The sequence below is a fragment of the Thunnus thynnus genome, chromosome 10, assembly GCF_963924715.1.
Source record: "Thunnus thynnus chromosome 10, fThuThy2.1, whole genome shotgun sequence".
Lineage (NCBI taxonomy): Eukaryota > Metazoa > Chordata > Actinopteri > Scombriformes > Scombridae > Thunnus > Thunnus thynnus.
This window is the reverse complement of record NC_089526.1, coordinates 5,024,048-5,034,291: the sequence shown is the minus strand read 5'-3', so window position 1 is coordinate 5,034,291 and position 10,244 is coordinate 5,024,048. Positions and strand designations below refer to the sequence as shown.

At 38.9% G+C, this 10,244-nt stretch overlaps 1 long non-coding RNA gene across 1 annotated transcript; it reads right to left on the bottom strand.

Annotated features, from left to right (window-relative positions):
- Window positions 1-210: 210 nt before the first annotated feature.
- Window positions 211-8,207, bottom strand: LOC137190867 (uncharacterized). The gene is made up of 3 exons (XR_010930312.1): window positions 5,220-8,207; window positions 1,406-3,214; window positions 211-1,138 (listed from the first exon to the last, which is right to left on the bottom strand). It is a non-coding gene; the product is annotated as an uncharacterized lncRNA (long non-coding RNA).
- Between the last annotated feature and the right edge of the window lie 2,037 nt (window positions 8,208-10,244).

Sequence of the window (10,244 nt, the reverse complement as noted above, 5' to 3'; positions counted from 1 at the left end):
TGTCAGGTTTTGACATTTTTCTGTATGGATAATTGTAATTTTTTAATTTTTAAGAGAACTGAGTGAAATGATAGAGACAGAGGTGGCAAAAGTATACACATTCTTTACCCCAGTATAAGTACAGATACTTGTGGGAGAAAGCGACCCTGGTAAAAGTAGAAGTACTGATTCAACTCTTTAACTCAAGTGAAAGTAAAAAAAAGTACAGGCTCTGACATGTATTCAAAAGTATAAATGTGGCTGTCTGAAGGATATTTCTACAGGCTGTTTCTGTACAAAGCTAACTGAACCTTATGTCATATTAATATAATTTGAATACTGTTAAAATTAAATCATTCTAACTTGAAATAAAATAAAAAACAATATACTTAAAATAATGAACATTAACTTTGCTCCAAAAAACATATCTTAAAAAAAAAGAAATTTCAACTATAATCAGGATTAGAAAATAAAACACTTTTCACCTAATGATAAATTTCCTCATTCAGCAGCTGGATAAACATTTAGTACAGATCAGACTCCTGATGATGGTCACCTCTCTCACTTCTCTGTAACCTGTAACCTTTTCTGTGGCTGACAGCTTTTTACAAGGCAGGTTTGGGGGTCAACTGGCCCCCCTGAAGCCAAGAATGAGTCTTTTTTCCCCCACTTACACTTTCTACATGTACTGTTCACCATTCACAGTTTTCAATGTCAGCAGCAGAACTCGAAACATGAACATGAGAACACTCTTCAGGTCTAATTAAGCCTTAAACTCTTTTGTTAAAAATTCTCTCATCTCTACAAGACTACAAAAACCTTTTGTTCAACCTCAGCAGAAGCTGGTTCTCACAGTTCTTTGAATCAAGGTGTGCCCTTTGGGTCTAAAAATCAGTCCTACAGTGCTAAAAAGCCTCTAACACGCAGCTGAGGCAGGTAGAAGTGTGTTGAGCTTGAGAGACAAATTTGCACACTGCTGGGGAAAGATTTCAGGACATCCATGGTATCAGCTGGCCAGACCAGGTAGAACTCAAGCTGCTTGGTGTTTTCTTGAGCATTGCACTGCTTGATGGGCAGAAAGAAGTCCTCCTCTGAAGAATGGGAAGTGTCGACTGGATGCACCATGGGTTGCTCCTTCAGACGGCTTTTGATGTAATACCTATGCAATACAAAACCAAAGGATTTTACCATTCCCCCCATAAAAAATAGATAATGGAATTAAATTTTGTTTTGTAAAATGATTTTTGATACACAATTCATGAGAATTAGCAAAGGTTTGTAATTTTGTTTGCACAAGTGAATGTGACCTTTAGTTGCTATTGCATGAAAAACAATTGCTCAGTATGTTATAGATACTTCAAATGCCAAAATTTCCTCCATTATCTTCAATAAATGTAAAGCATAAAGCAGATGGTAGAACACTTACCAAGTTTTCGGATGCCTTCGCCACTTGGCCAACATGTCCTGAACTTGGGGACAAGAATGGCAGCAGCAATAAGTTCTGGATCAGTAACCATCTGTCCAAAACACCTTTCAAATCCTGCTTGAAGAGCATCCACCAAAGGCCCACAGAACATGAAGGAAATGTGAGGGTGCTGGAGCTTAGCCTTGAGTAGTGTTACAGTAGGTACCAGTGATCCCATCTGCACACTTGTCTCTCCCTGAAGAACATCGACCGCCTTTGCAAATGCTTCACATATTCTTCACATATTCTGTGAGAAACACAATCTCAGCAGGAGTGAACCTGTCAAAAACAGAAACCCCCCCCTATCAAAACTATCAATGGCTACAAAAAGTCAAACATTTTTACACATGACTGCCCAGCTACAACTAAAGCTGTGTCTTTTTAAAAGGAGATTGACATCAGTGACTAGTAGTTAGTGACTATCGATACTACTATAGATAGATAGATAGATAGATAGATAGATAGATAGATAGATAGATAGATAGATGTGTGTCTTTTTTCTGGATAGTATTATTTCATCAATATCTGCATGTATTTCAGGTGAAGCCAAATCTCAAGGTAATTTTGTTTTGTAATGTTAGTTGCCTTAGGTGAATACATATGCATATAGCACTTTTCATACATAGTGAAAAAGTGTTAATTACAAAAAAGCCCATTCCAATCTATCCTTAACTGTAAAACATATATTGATAAATAATATTACCTCATATTGCAGTAAATACATTTTGAAAATAAAGTGGCACATACATGGGAATTTTTAGCGCACTGCACATAGTTATAATGGCTCCTTCTCTTTGTTCTCTCATGATCCTTACAATACTCTCCACAGCCAGGAAATGATTATTCCACCTTGTCTCATTTGGCCTCAAGAGCTGGAGTTTGCCTTTTTCTTTGATTATCCCTACAGCTGTGGTGGATCTGGTGCTCTTGTTTCAGAGAGTCCAGCACTTTGAAAACACTGAAAGCGAGAGCCTCTTATAGACTGTATTGGCAGTTGCTTCTAAGACATCAACTGTTGACACCAGGTTTAGAAGGTGGCAGGCACAGTGATGGTGCTTTGGCAGTTAGTATTCCAGGCCATCATCCTCATCCAACATGGTTCAAGCGTCAACAAACTCAACGCCCACAATGTTTTCCCCCTCTTCCTCTTCTTCACTGTTATCTCCTTCTCCTGTTTGACTTGGCCCCCCTCAAGTGTTTCTGTATCATTGTTTTCATCCATCTCACCATAGACTGGAAATGCTTTTATAAAATTTGAGCCATTACACTGTGTGTACAGTCTTCTCACGGATGTTGTACTCTGCATGAATGTCATTCATGGCACCAGCTAGTGCAGAAAAGGTATGAGATCCTTTGAGTTATTTGCATGCTAGAGCAGCAGAGCGTCTCTCCAGAGTTTCAGGCTCTATCCAATGTGCTGTGACACCAATGAAACGCCATCTGTGTGCTGTCCAGCAATCATGGCAGCCTTTAGATTATTCTTCATTGCCAGTGTTGCTTTCTCAACTTTGTTTTTAACTGTACCATGAGACATTACAACCACATCTAGTTGTAGGTGATGCATAAAAACCCTCCTGTTTGACAATACTGAGGGGATGCATATCTTGAATGACAAAGTTAATGATGGCATCATCAACACTTTTCTGTGACACTCTCACAGTTTCCCAGAATTTAAGTTGCTTCGGTGAAGGGCCTTCCTCTGACATTGATCTCCTTTTCACAGCAGGTGAAGTGAGGTTTTTATACCTCTCCAGGTGATTCATATGCTTTCTCGAGTGACAATATGCACATACAAGCCACAGACAGATACACACAGAGATCGATAGAGAAGAAAAAAGCAATTCAGCCAACAGAATTATAATTGTTTTATAAATTATATCATATATATGAATCTGCTCCATCGGCAGTGTTGGCTGGTTCACTTTCATCCATGTCGCTACTAGTTCTCCCTGTCACATTCACTAAACCCAATTTATCTCCGGGACATGTTCATATTAAACATTTTGTTCCTTTTGACCATTTACTGTGTTTTACAGTCTACAGTATGGCATGGCACTGATGTTCAAATACAATCATAATAATGAGATCCTGCCTATCAGGTTATTATTTTCATTCTACCCCAATGTTTTCTCTGGGTTTTTTTTGTTTGTTTTTTGCTGTTTACTGAGAAAGATTCATACTAAAACCAACCAATTTTTCTTTTTTATAGGCTACGGTATGGCCTTTTCTTCATTTTGGTGCATACATTTGACTATAATAAATAATAATAATTAGATATTGGCAATAAGGGTATGGTGTAGATTGTCATTCTTCCCCAGTGGAATTTAGCCCGTGACTCAAATGTGCATCAGCATGGGAACCTACATTACCTGGAATCAAATTATGCACAAACATAATTACAGATATTATTAACTTATATCAGAAAATCAGAATGGGTGTTTGTATGTGCGGGCATGTTCAGGGAACATATCATGGAGTTGAATATAGGGTCCTGGGAAAATGAATCCCAGACAACATAAAATCTTTTAAAGTTAACTTAACATGTGTTAACAGAATATTGAACCGGGGAACATAGATACACTCCCAATAGCTGCTAATTCTCACAACCAGCAGATATGGGACAACATTAGCATTCATTTGTTGTCATGTTTCTGTCCACCTGATTAATTTAAGCCTGATCTTCACTCTTCTTTTAGGTCTGGCTTGATCTCCACCAGCTCCTGAGAAAATTATAGCTACTAGATGTTCAGCTGTCTTGACCAGCTAGTTGCTGACTTCTGTCTGCCGCTTGATGATGTTCAAGAAGAGTACAGCGGATTTATGAGAGCATGTTTCATCGAAACTCCTGCTATGCTTAAAAAGGCCAAAAAGGCCTGTAGAGCTGCAGCGGTGGGTGATATTTTGCAGAATTTCAGCACAACAAGCAAACCATGCAGTCATTTGATTCAGTAGTGATCATCATCATTCAACAATTAGTTAATCCAGGTTAATTAAAGCAGCACCACAATATTTCATTAAATAAGCTACGCATTAAACAACTTTCAGTAAAATGTGAGAATGAAAGTTGTACTCATTGCAGCCAATGTTCTTTTCAAGCCCATTATTACTTCACAGTACATTATGGAGCTCAATTTGGCCTTTAAGTAGTCTCAACTTCCTCACACCTGCTCCTTACATTTGAGCATGCTGGAGCAAATCCTGCTTTATGTAATCATGGCTTAAAACTGAGAGTCTATTTTTATGTAGTCATGTTACCTATATCATGTGTTTGCATGTAAAGCTCACTATTAATTATATCTAACAGATAAATATGACAGAATAGTATGTACAGTATTTTTCTATGAATTGTAGTGGAGTAAAAGTCTCCCAAAATGGAACATCTAAGAAAAGTCCTGCAGCTAAAAATTATTTAGGCTGAACGGGTGGCATAAATTCAATTCTATTCTAAAATCGTACCTACTGTGGCTTAAACATGATAAACACCTCCATTTTTCACCTTTGTTATGTTGCCAATTTCTGCTGCATCCAGATGGCTGTGACTTCACAATAGCCAAACTAAATACTGACGTTTTGAAATGAGAGAACTGTAACCACCCTTGCAGAATTTATAGGCATGTTAGATACTGAAATGAGCTTTAAAATGTGAAATGACGCCTTCGCTACTTGATTAGTAGCCATTCCTACTGAAATTAAGTTGGCTGCGACTGTGAATACCAAGCCGCAGGATGTGTGAGCTCAAAAAGCACATTTGTTTCCCCTCCTCCTCCTGAAGTACCTTTTTCAGAGCATCAGTATCGCCGGAGAAGATCACACCCTGTATGGCACCAGCTCCATCACAACTCCTGCTGCCTGGCCTGGAGAAAGATTTAAGAGACAAAGGCAAGCGGGATGGCCGCAAGAAAAAAAGGGGGCTCTATGCGAGCGCCTAATGAGGATAAGAAAAAATATGGAGTCTTTTCTTTTCCTTCTTAACTCCTTGAGATGCCTGGGCAGGGGTGATAAAGAGAGTGAGAAAAAATGGTGTTCATTTTATGGAGCTGGCTGCAGCAGAGATGGAAGCTTCCAGAAATAGAAAAGTTTAAAGGTGCTGTCGTCTGCACTGATGGACAAATGTGTTGGAACAACCTTCAGCTGCTTCGCTGCTGTTATTGATCAAGTAAAACTGTCGGCCTGACTTTAAGTGAAGAGTTTGCTGCTTCATTTTCTCACACAGATTTGCCTTTCACCCCTCTGCTAGTTTTCTCATTCCTTTGTTTTATTTAAATGAATCCTGCTCCAGTTTGCCCTGTCTGCTCTAAACCTTCAAAATTTAAAACCAGATTAATTTATTGAACAGGGCAGAAATTTGTCCGGTGACAAGCTCTTAAAAACAGAATACTTTAAAAAAGTTTGAGAGCATTTGGAAGACAGAACACAATATTTTGTAACTTAAAAAAGATTAAACAATCACAGGAAAGGGCTTGTCACAGATATCACCATAGTTTAGTTGTTTTTGGCTTACAAAATCCAGAAACCTCAGCTATAAATCTGCTTCTGAAAGCACGTCTCCAAATGAACTTTGACCTCAGTGTCAAAACACATTGACTTGCAGGTCTGAAACACTGAGGAACTGAAACTGATCCAAAAATCACATCCTAAAGGTGATGACTATGCTTCATGGCTTTTTGAGCGCCCAATCAGCAGTTCAGAGGCCAAACTGTATCAGCAACAGCAGTGAAATAATGTCACACTGGGTTGGATGGTAACCTTTCACTGAGCCTGTACACACACAGATATGGATGGGTGACAAATGAAAGGAAAAAACAACAACATGAAATATCTTAGTAAGGTGTTGACCCACTACAAGCCTCTAGAAAAGCTCCAGTCCTCTGCCCATGAGGTGTTCAGCTACAGTACTGTGTGGTCAACTGTGTTTTGGCCCAATATAAAATCACTGTAGGTGCCTAAAAGGGAAGAAAATGGACTTCAAGCCTAAAAAGATACTTTGGGTTACACATTGAGACCTGTGTAGACAGCTGTATTGATTAAGATATAACTGTTTCTGTCTCTACAGATGTGTATGTGATGGATGACTGAAAAACGCAGCTGAAATGCAGCATGTTGCTCCAAAGTCTCCCATAGGTGATATGTTGGGTTGAGATCTGGTAACTGCTAAGGTGACATTATGTGACTCACATTTTCATACTTATTGAACCATTCACTAAGCCCTAATGCCCTATATATTGTATAAGCACCTGTATTTGTTATGTTTCTCCACTCATTTATTTAGGCTTTCCTTTGACTGTCACCTATCTGTATCTCTGCCAGAGTTTTCATGGTGGCTGAGTCTTGAGTTTGCCTTTCTAGTCTGACTTTCCCAGATAGCAGTCATAGCTCTATTTGGTGTACTCAGTGCCAAGTTAGTTTACCTCATTGGCTTTAGTGTTTGTTGTTTTTCCAAGATAAAAAAACAGCACTACAATCTCTGGCCGCTGGGTCAACTGCACTGATAACTGTGTGACTGTCAAATAATCTAACCTTATTTTAGACATCTAGGTTACACTTCATCATGGCAAACAGCTGACTTCACTTCCAAGCTCCAGCAACACCTTTCTAAGAGCTACTGCGGTTTAAAATCCTGTTTAAATGTCTACATTTGTTAATAGGATATCTTTAGCTACTGGACCCTGAGCATGAACTGGCTGTCCATGCATGACTATCACTACTAGTGAGTAACACACAGCACAAAAACGTGAATAATCCCTTTGTTACTCTACTCAAGCTGCTCAGTAACCGACAGTGATGAACTGTGGCTGTACTGGGCAGTGTGAGTGCAAAAGAATGAAGTGCAGAAGAAAATCCACCACAGATCATTTCAGTCTTCTTTCCCTCACAGTCACCTCTAACATTTTCCTAGTAAACACTGTGCAGGGCAAGCTACAGGTGCTGTCCTGTCACTTCCAATTAGATGCCAGCTATCCAAATGTAGAGGTCCGCTAAGCAAGTGTCAGGACATCATTAGCAACGGGTCAAATTGCATTATGCTCAGACACCCCAATCGTTATGGCCAAACAGGCAGGCTTGTCCACAGCACACAGAAAATGGGTGTCAGTGAAAGGTAAACGAGACTTCACTCACACATGCATACAATCCCAGGAAGATTTTTCCCTCTGCAGAGAAACGTACTGTAACGATTTATTCTCTCCTCAGACAACCGCTTGAATGTCCGGCCTCAAGTAGAGCAGTGAGCATTTGAGGAGCAAACATGATGTCTGGCGAAAATTGAAGATCATGTTTGATGTCCTGCCAAGCCTCGAGGACATAAGGAGTGCTTCACCAGCTATTTTGCTCCCGATACTCCAAATATTTGCAGGTAAACCTACTTACTTATGCTGGTTCACTGAAACCCAGAGAAGCCAGTTGAACTGACAGGATAAGGCAGGATGTAAATATGCAGCGTAAGATAATTACTGCATCGCTGTCAGACTTGCAACAAGCAAACAACACAGGAAAAAAAAGTGAGAGTATGTTGTTATAAGACATACACTGCTTTAAATCTGTAGCTTCTAGCAGCGTTTTTTATGGGTCTGTGGTTCCCAAATTCTACACCTGATTTCTTGGATATGCGGAATAAACTAATACTTAAGTTTGTTTCCCTTAAAATTCTGTGTTTTCGGTTGTATTTCTGCAAACACTATAAATGATGTACATGTAGATTCTTGTCATTGCATACTAGGGATGTGCAAAGATCCCAGTATTTGTATTTGTATCTGTATTTGTTGAGGCAGCAAAATTATTTGTATTTGTATTTGTATTCGAATAAAAGTGGAAAGAGGCTTAAAAATCCTGTTTTTGTTTTTATGACACTTTTAATTTTAGAAAATTAAAATGTTACAATAAGTGTTCATGAGTAAACTGCCTTATGAAGCAGGTCCCCACACCAGGCCTCGAACTGGAGTCTCCTGGATCATAGACGACTGCACTGACTACTGAGCTAAAGCTTTATTCATTGACTCATTGCAGGCAGACCTCTACCTATTTATGCACCCATAACACAGAGACAGCACAGCATGTAACATGTAGAAGAACTTCAAAAGTGATTCTTGCTTTGCACTTTTCATTTATTGCCTTTATCTTTTACAACCTTGTGCAGAGGAAACAGGGAACAACAGGTTGGGACTTACCCCTGATAGATGTAACAGCAGAGCAGAGGAGAAAGACCTATGAACTGGTATTTGACATGTTTTTTTTTTCTTCCCAAAAACAAATAATTTTTAAAATATTTGTATGAAACAAATATTTGTATAAAACCCACTATGCTATTCTGCTTTGCTGAATAATGTATTTGTATTCAGGCACACCCCTATTGCATATATGCATGCATGTCTGTTTATGTATTTATTTCTGCAGCCACCTCAGTGATTCTAGTGAACTAAGCCTTTAGGCATATAAACCAGAGGGAGACTGGTTGGTTGGCTCAGATCCAAATACAGCAGATAAAAACAAATTTAGAAGTTTCATTAGACAAGCTAATTTCATGTCAGTGTATGAGCTTACTGAATCATTTTCTCATTGTCACTTATTCATCTGTTGAAGCTTTCAATCAGTTTTCAGAATCCCACAATTCTCATCTGGACTGTCACCCTGTTGACTTTCCATTGACTTTAGTTTAATTGGAAATGGTTACATCAGATTCTGTGTACTGGAACGTGGCACACAACTATAACGACATACAATAATCTCAAAGCAGCTATCAGTCACAGAATTCATTAGTAACCATCCCTCGATGTTAAGTGATATGGTGTTCTGCCTTCAGGCACTTTCCATTAACCTTCAGCTCTTTTTAAAACACACCCATTAACGATAAAATTCCCTCAATGCAACTTCCTATAACAAATCTGTTAGTGCCCAATCCTGTATATTTCTTCAGGCGCGCCCCAAGCGAAATGGTTTTCAGAGCTACCGTTTCTGATTACAGTAGTAAACATTTGAAACAGGATGACCTGTTAACTCAAAGAGCCTGTAAACTGCTGTAGGGCTAAATAATTCTCTCTATTAAATCTGCCACCAGTATAAAGTTGCAGTCAGATGAAAAGCTTGTAGGCTCTAACAAATCTAATTTCCTGGATTGTAGAGAAACAACCCTATTCCTTTTCACTGACTGATAACGTATTTCTGAAATTTCGTTCGTTGTGATTGTTTTTCATAAAACCGCAAACAAGCTGCTTTTTCGAGGACAAAATAAAAAATCAGTTATGAGGCAGACAGCTGTAGTTTAGTCCTGCCTCTTCTCTATGTGTCTGTCAGGAGAAATCGAGCAGCGCAAAGCGAAAAGCGGCAGGATGTTTTGAAATGGATTAATGCTCCCACCGTTTGAGGTTAACAGCCTGTCGCTGGGCTTCCTTATCAGATGGCCAAGATCAATGGCACAAACACATCCGTTCCCTGAACAATCTGCCAGAGTATTGCTGGACACTGCACTGAGAATGAAATAAAATCATTATCCTGCAGCTCCCGGTGCTATTTTACACCCATTCATCTTCTGAATCTCACACGGCGTAAAGAGAAACATCCATTGACCTGTTTAAGAAGACTAATATTCTTGTTTGAAGACAATCTCAAAACTTGAAAACAAGGTGACACTTGACATAAAAACAGGACAGAATCTTTTTTTTCAGATGTCTTTAGTGATAAAAATGTTGATAATATGGATGAACAGTATGTCTGAGATCATATTACTTTTTTATATCAATAGGTACTTTAATGTAGTAAACTGATTCATCTAAATAAAATTACAGTTACCCGTCCAAAGCATACATTG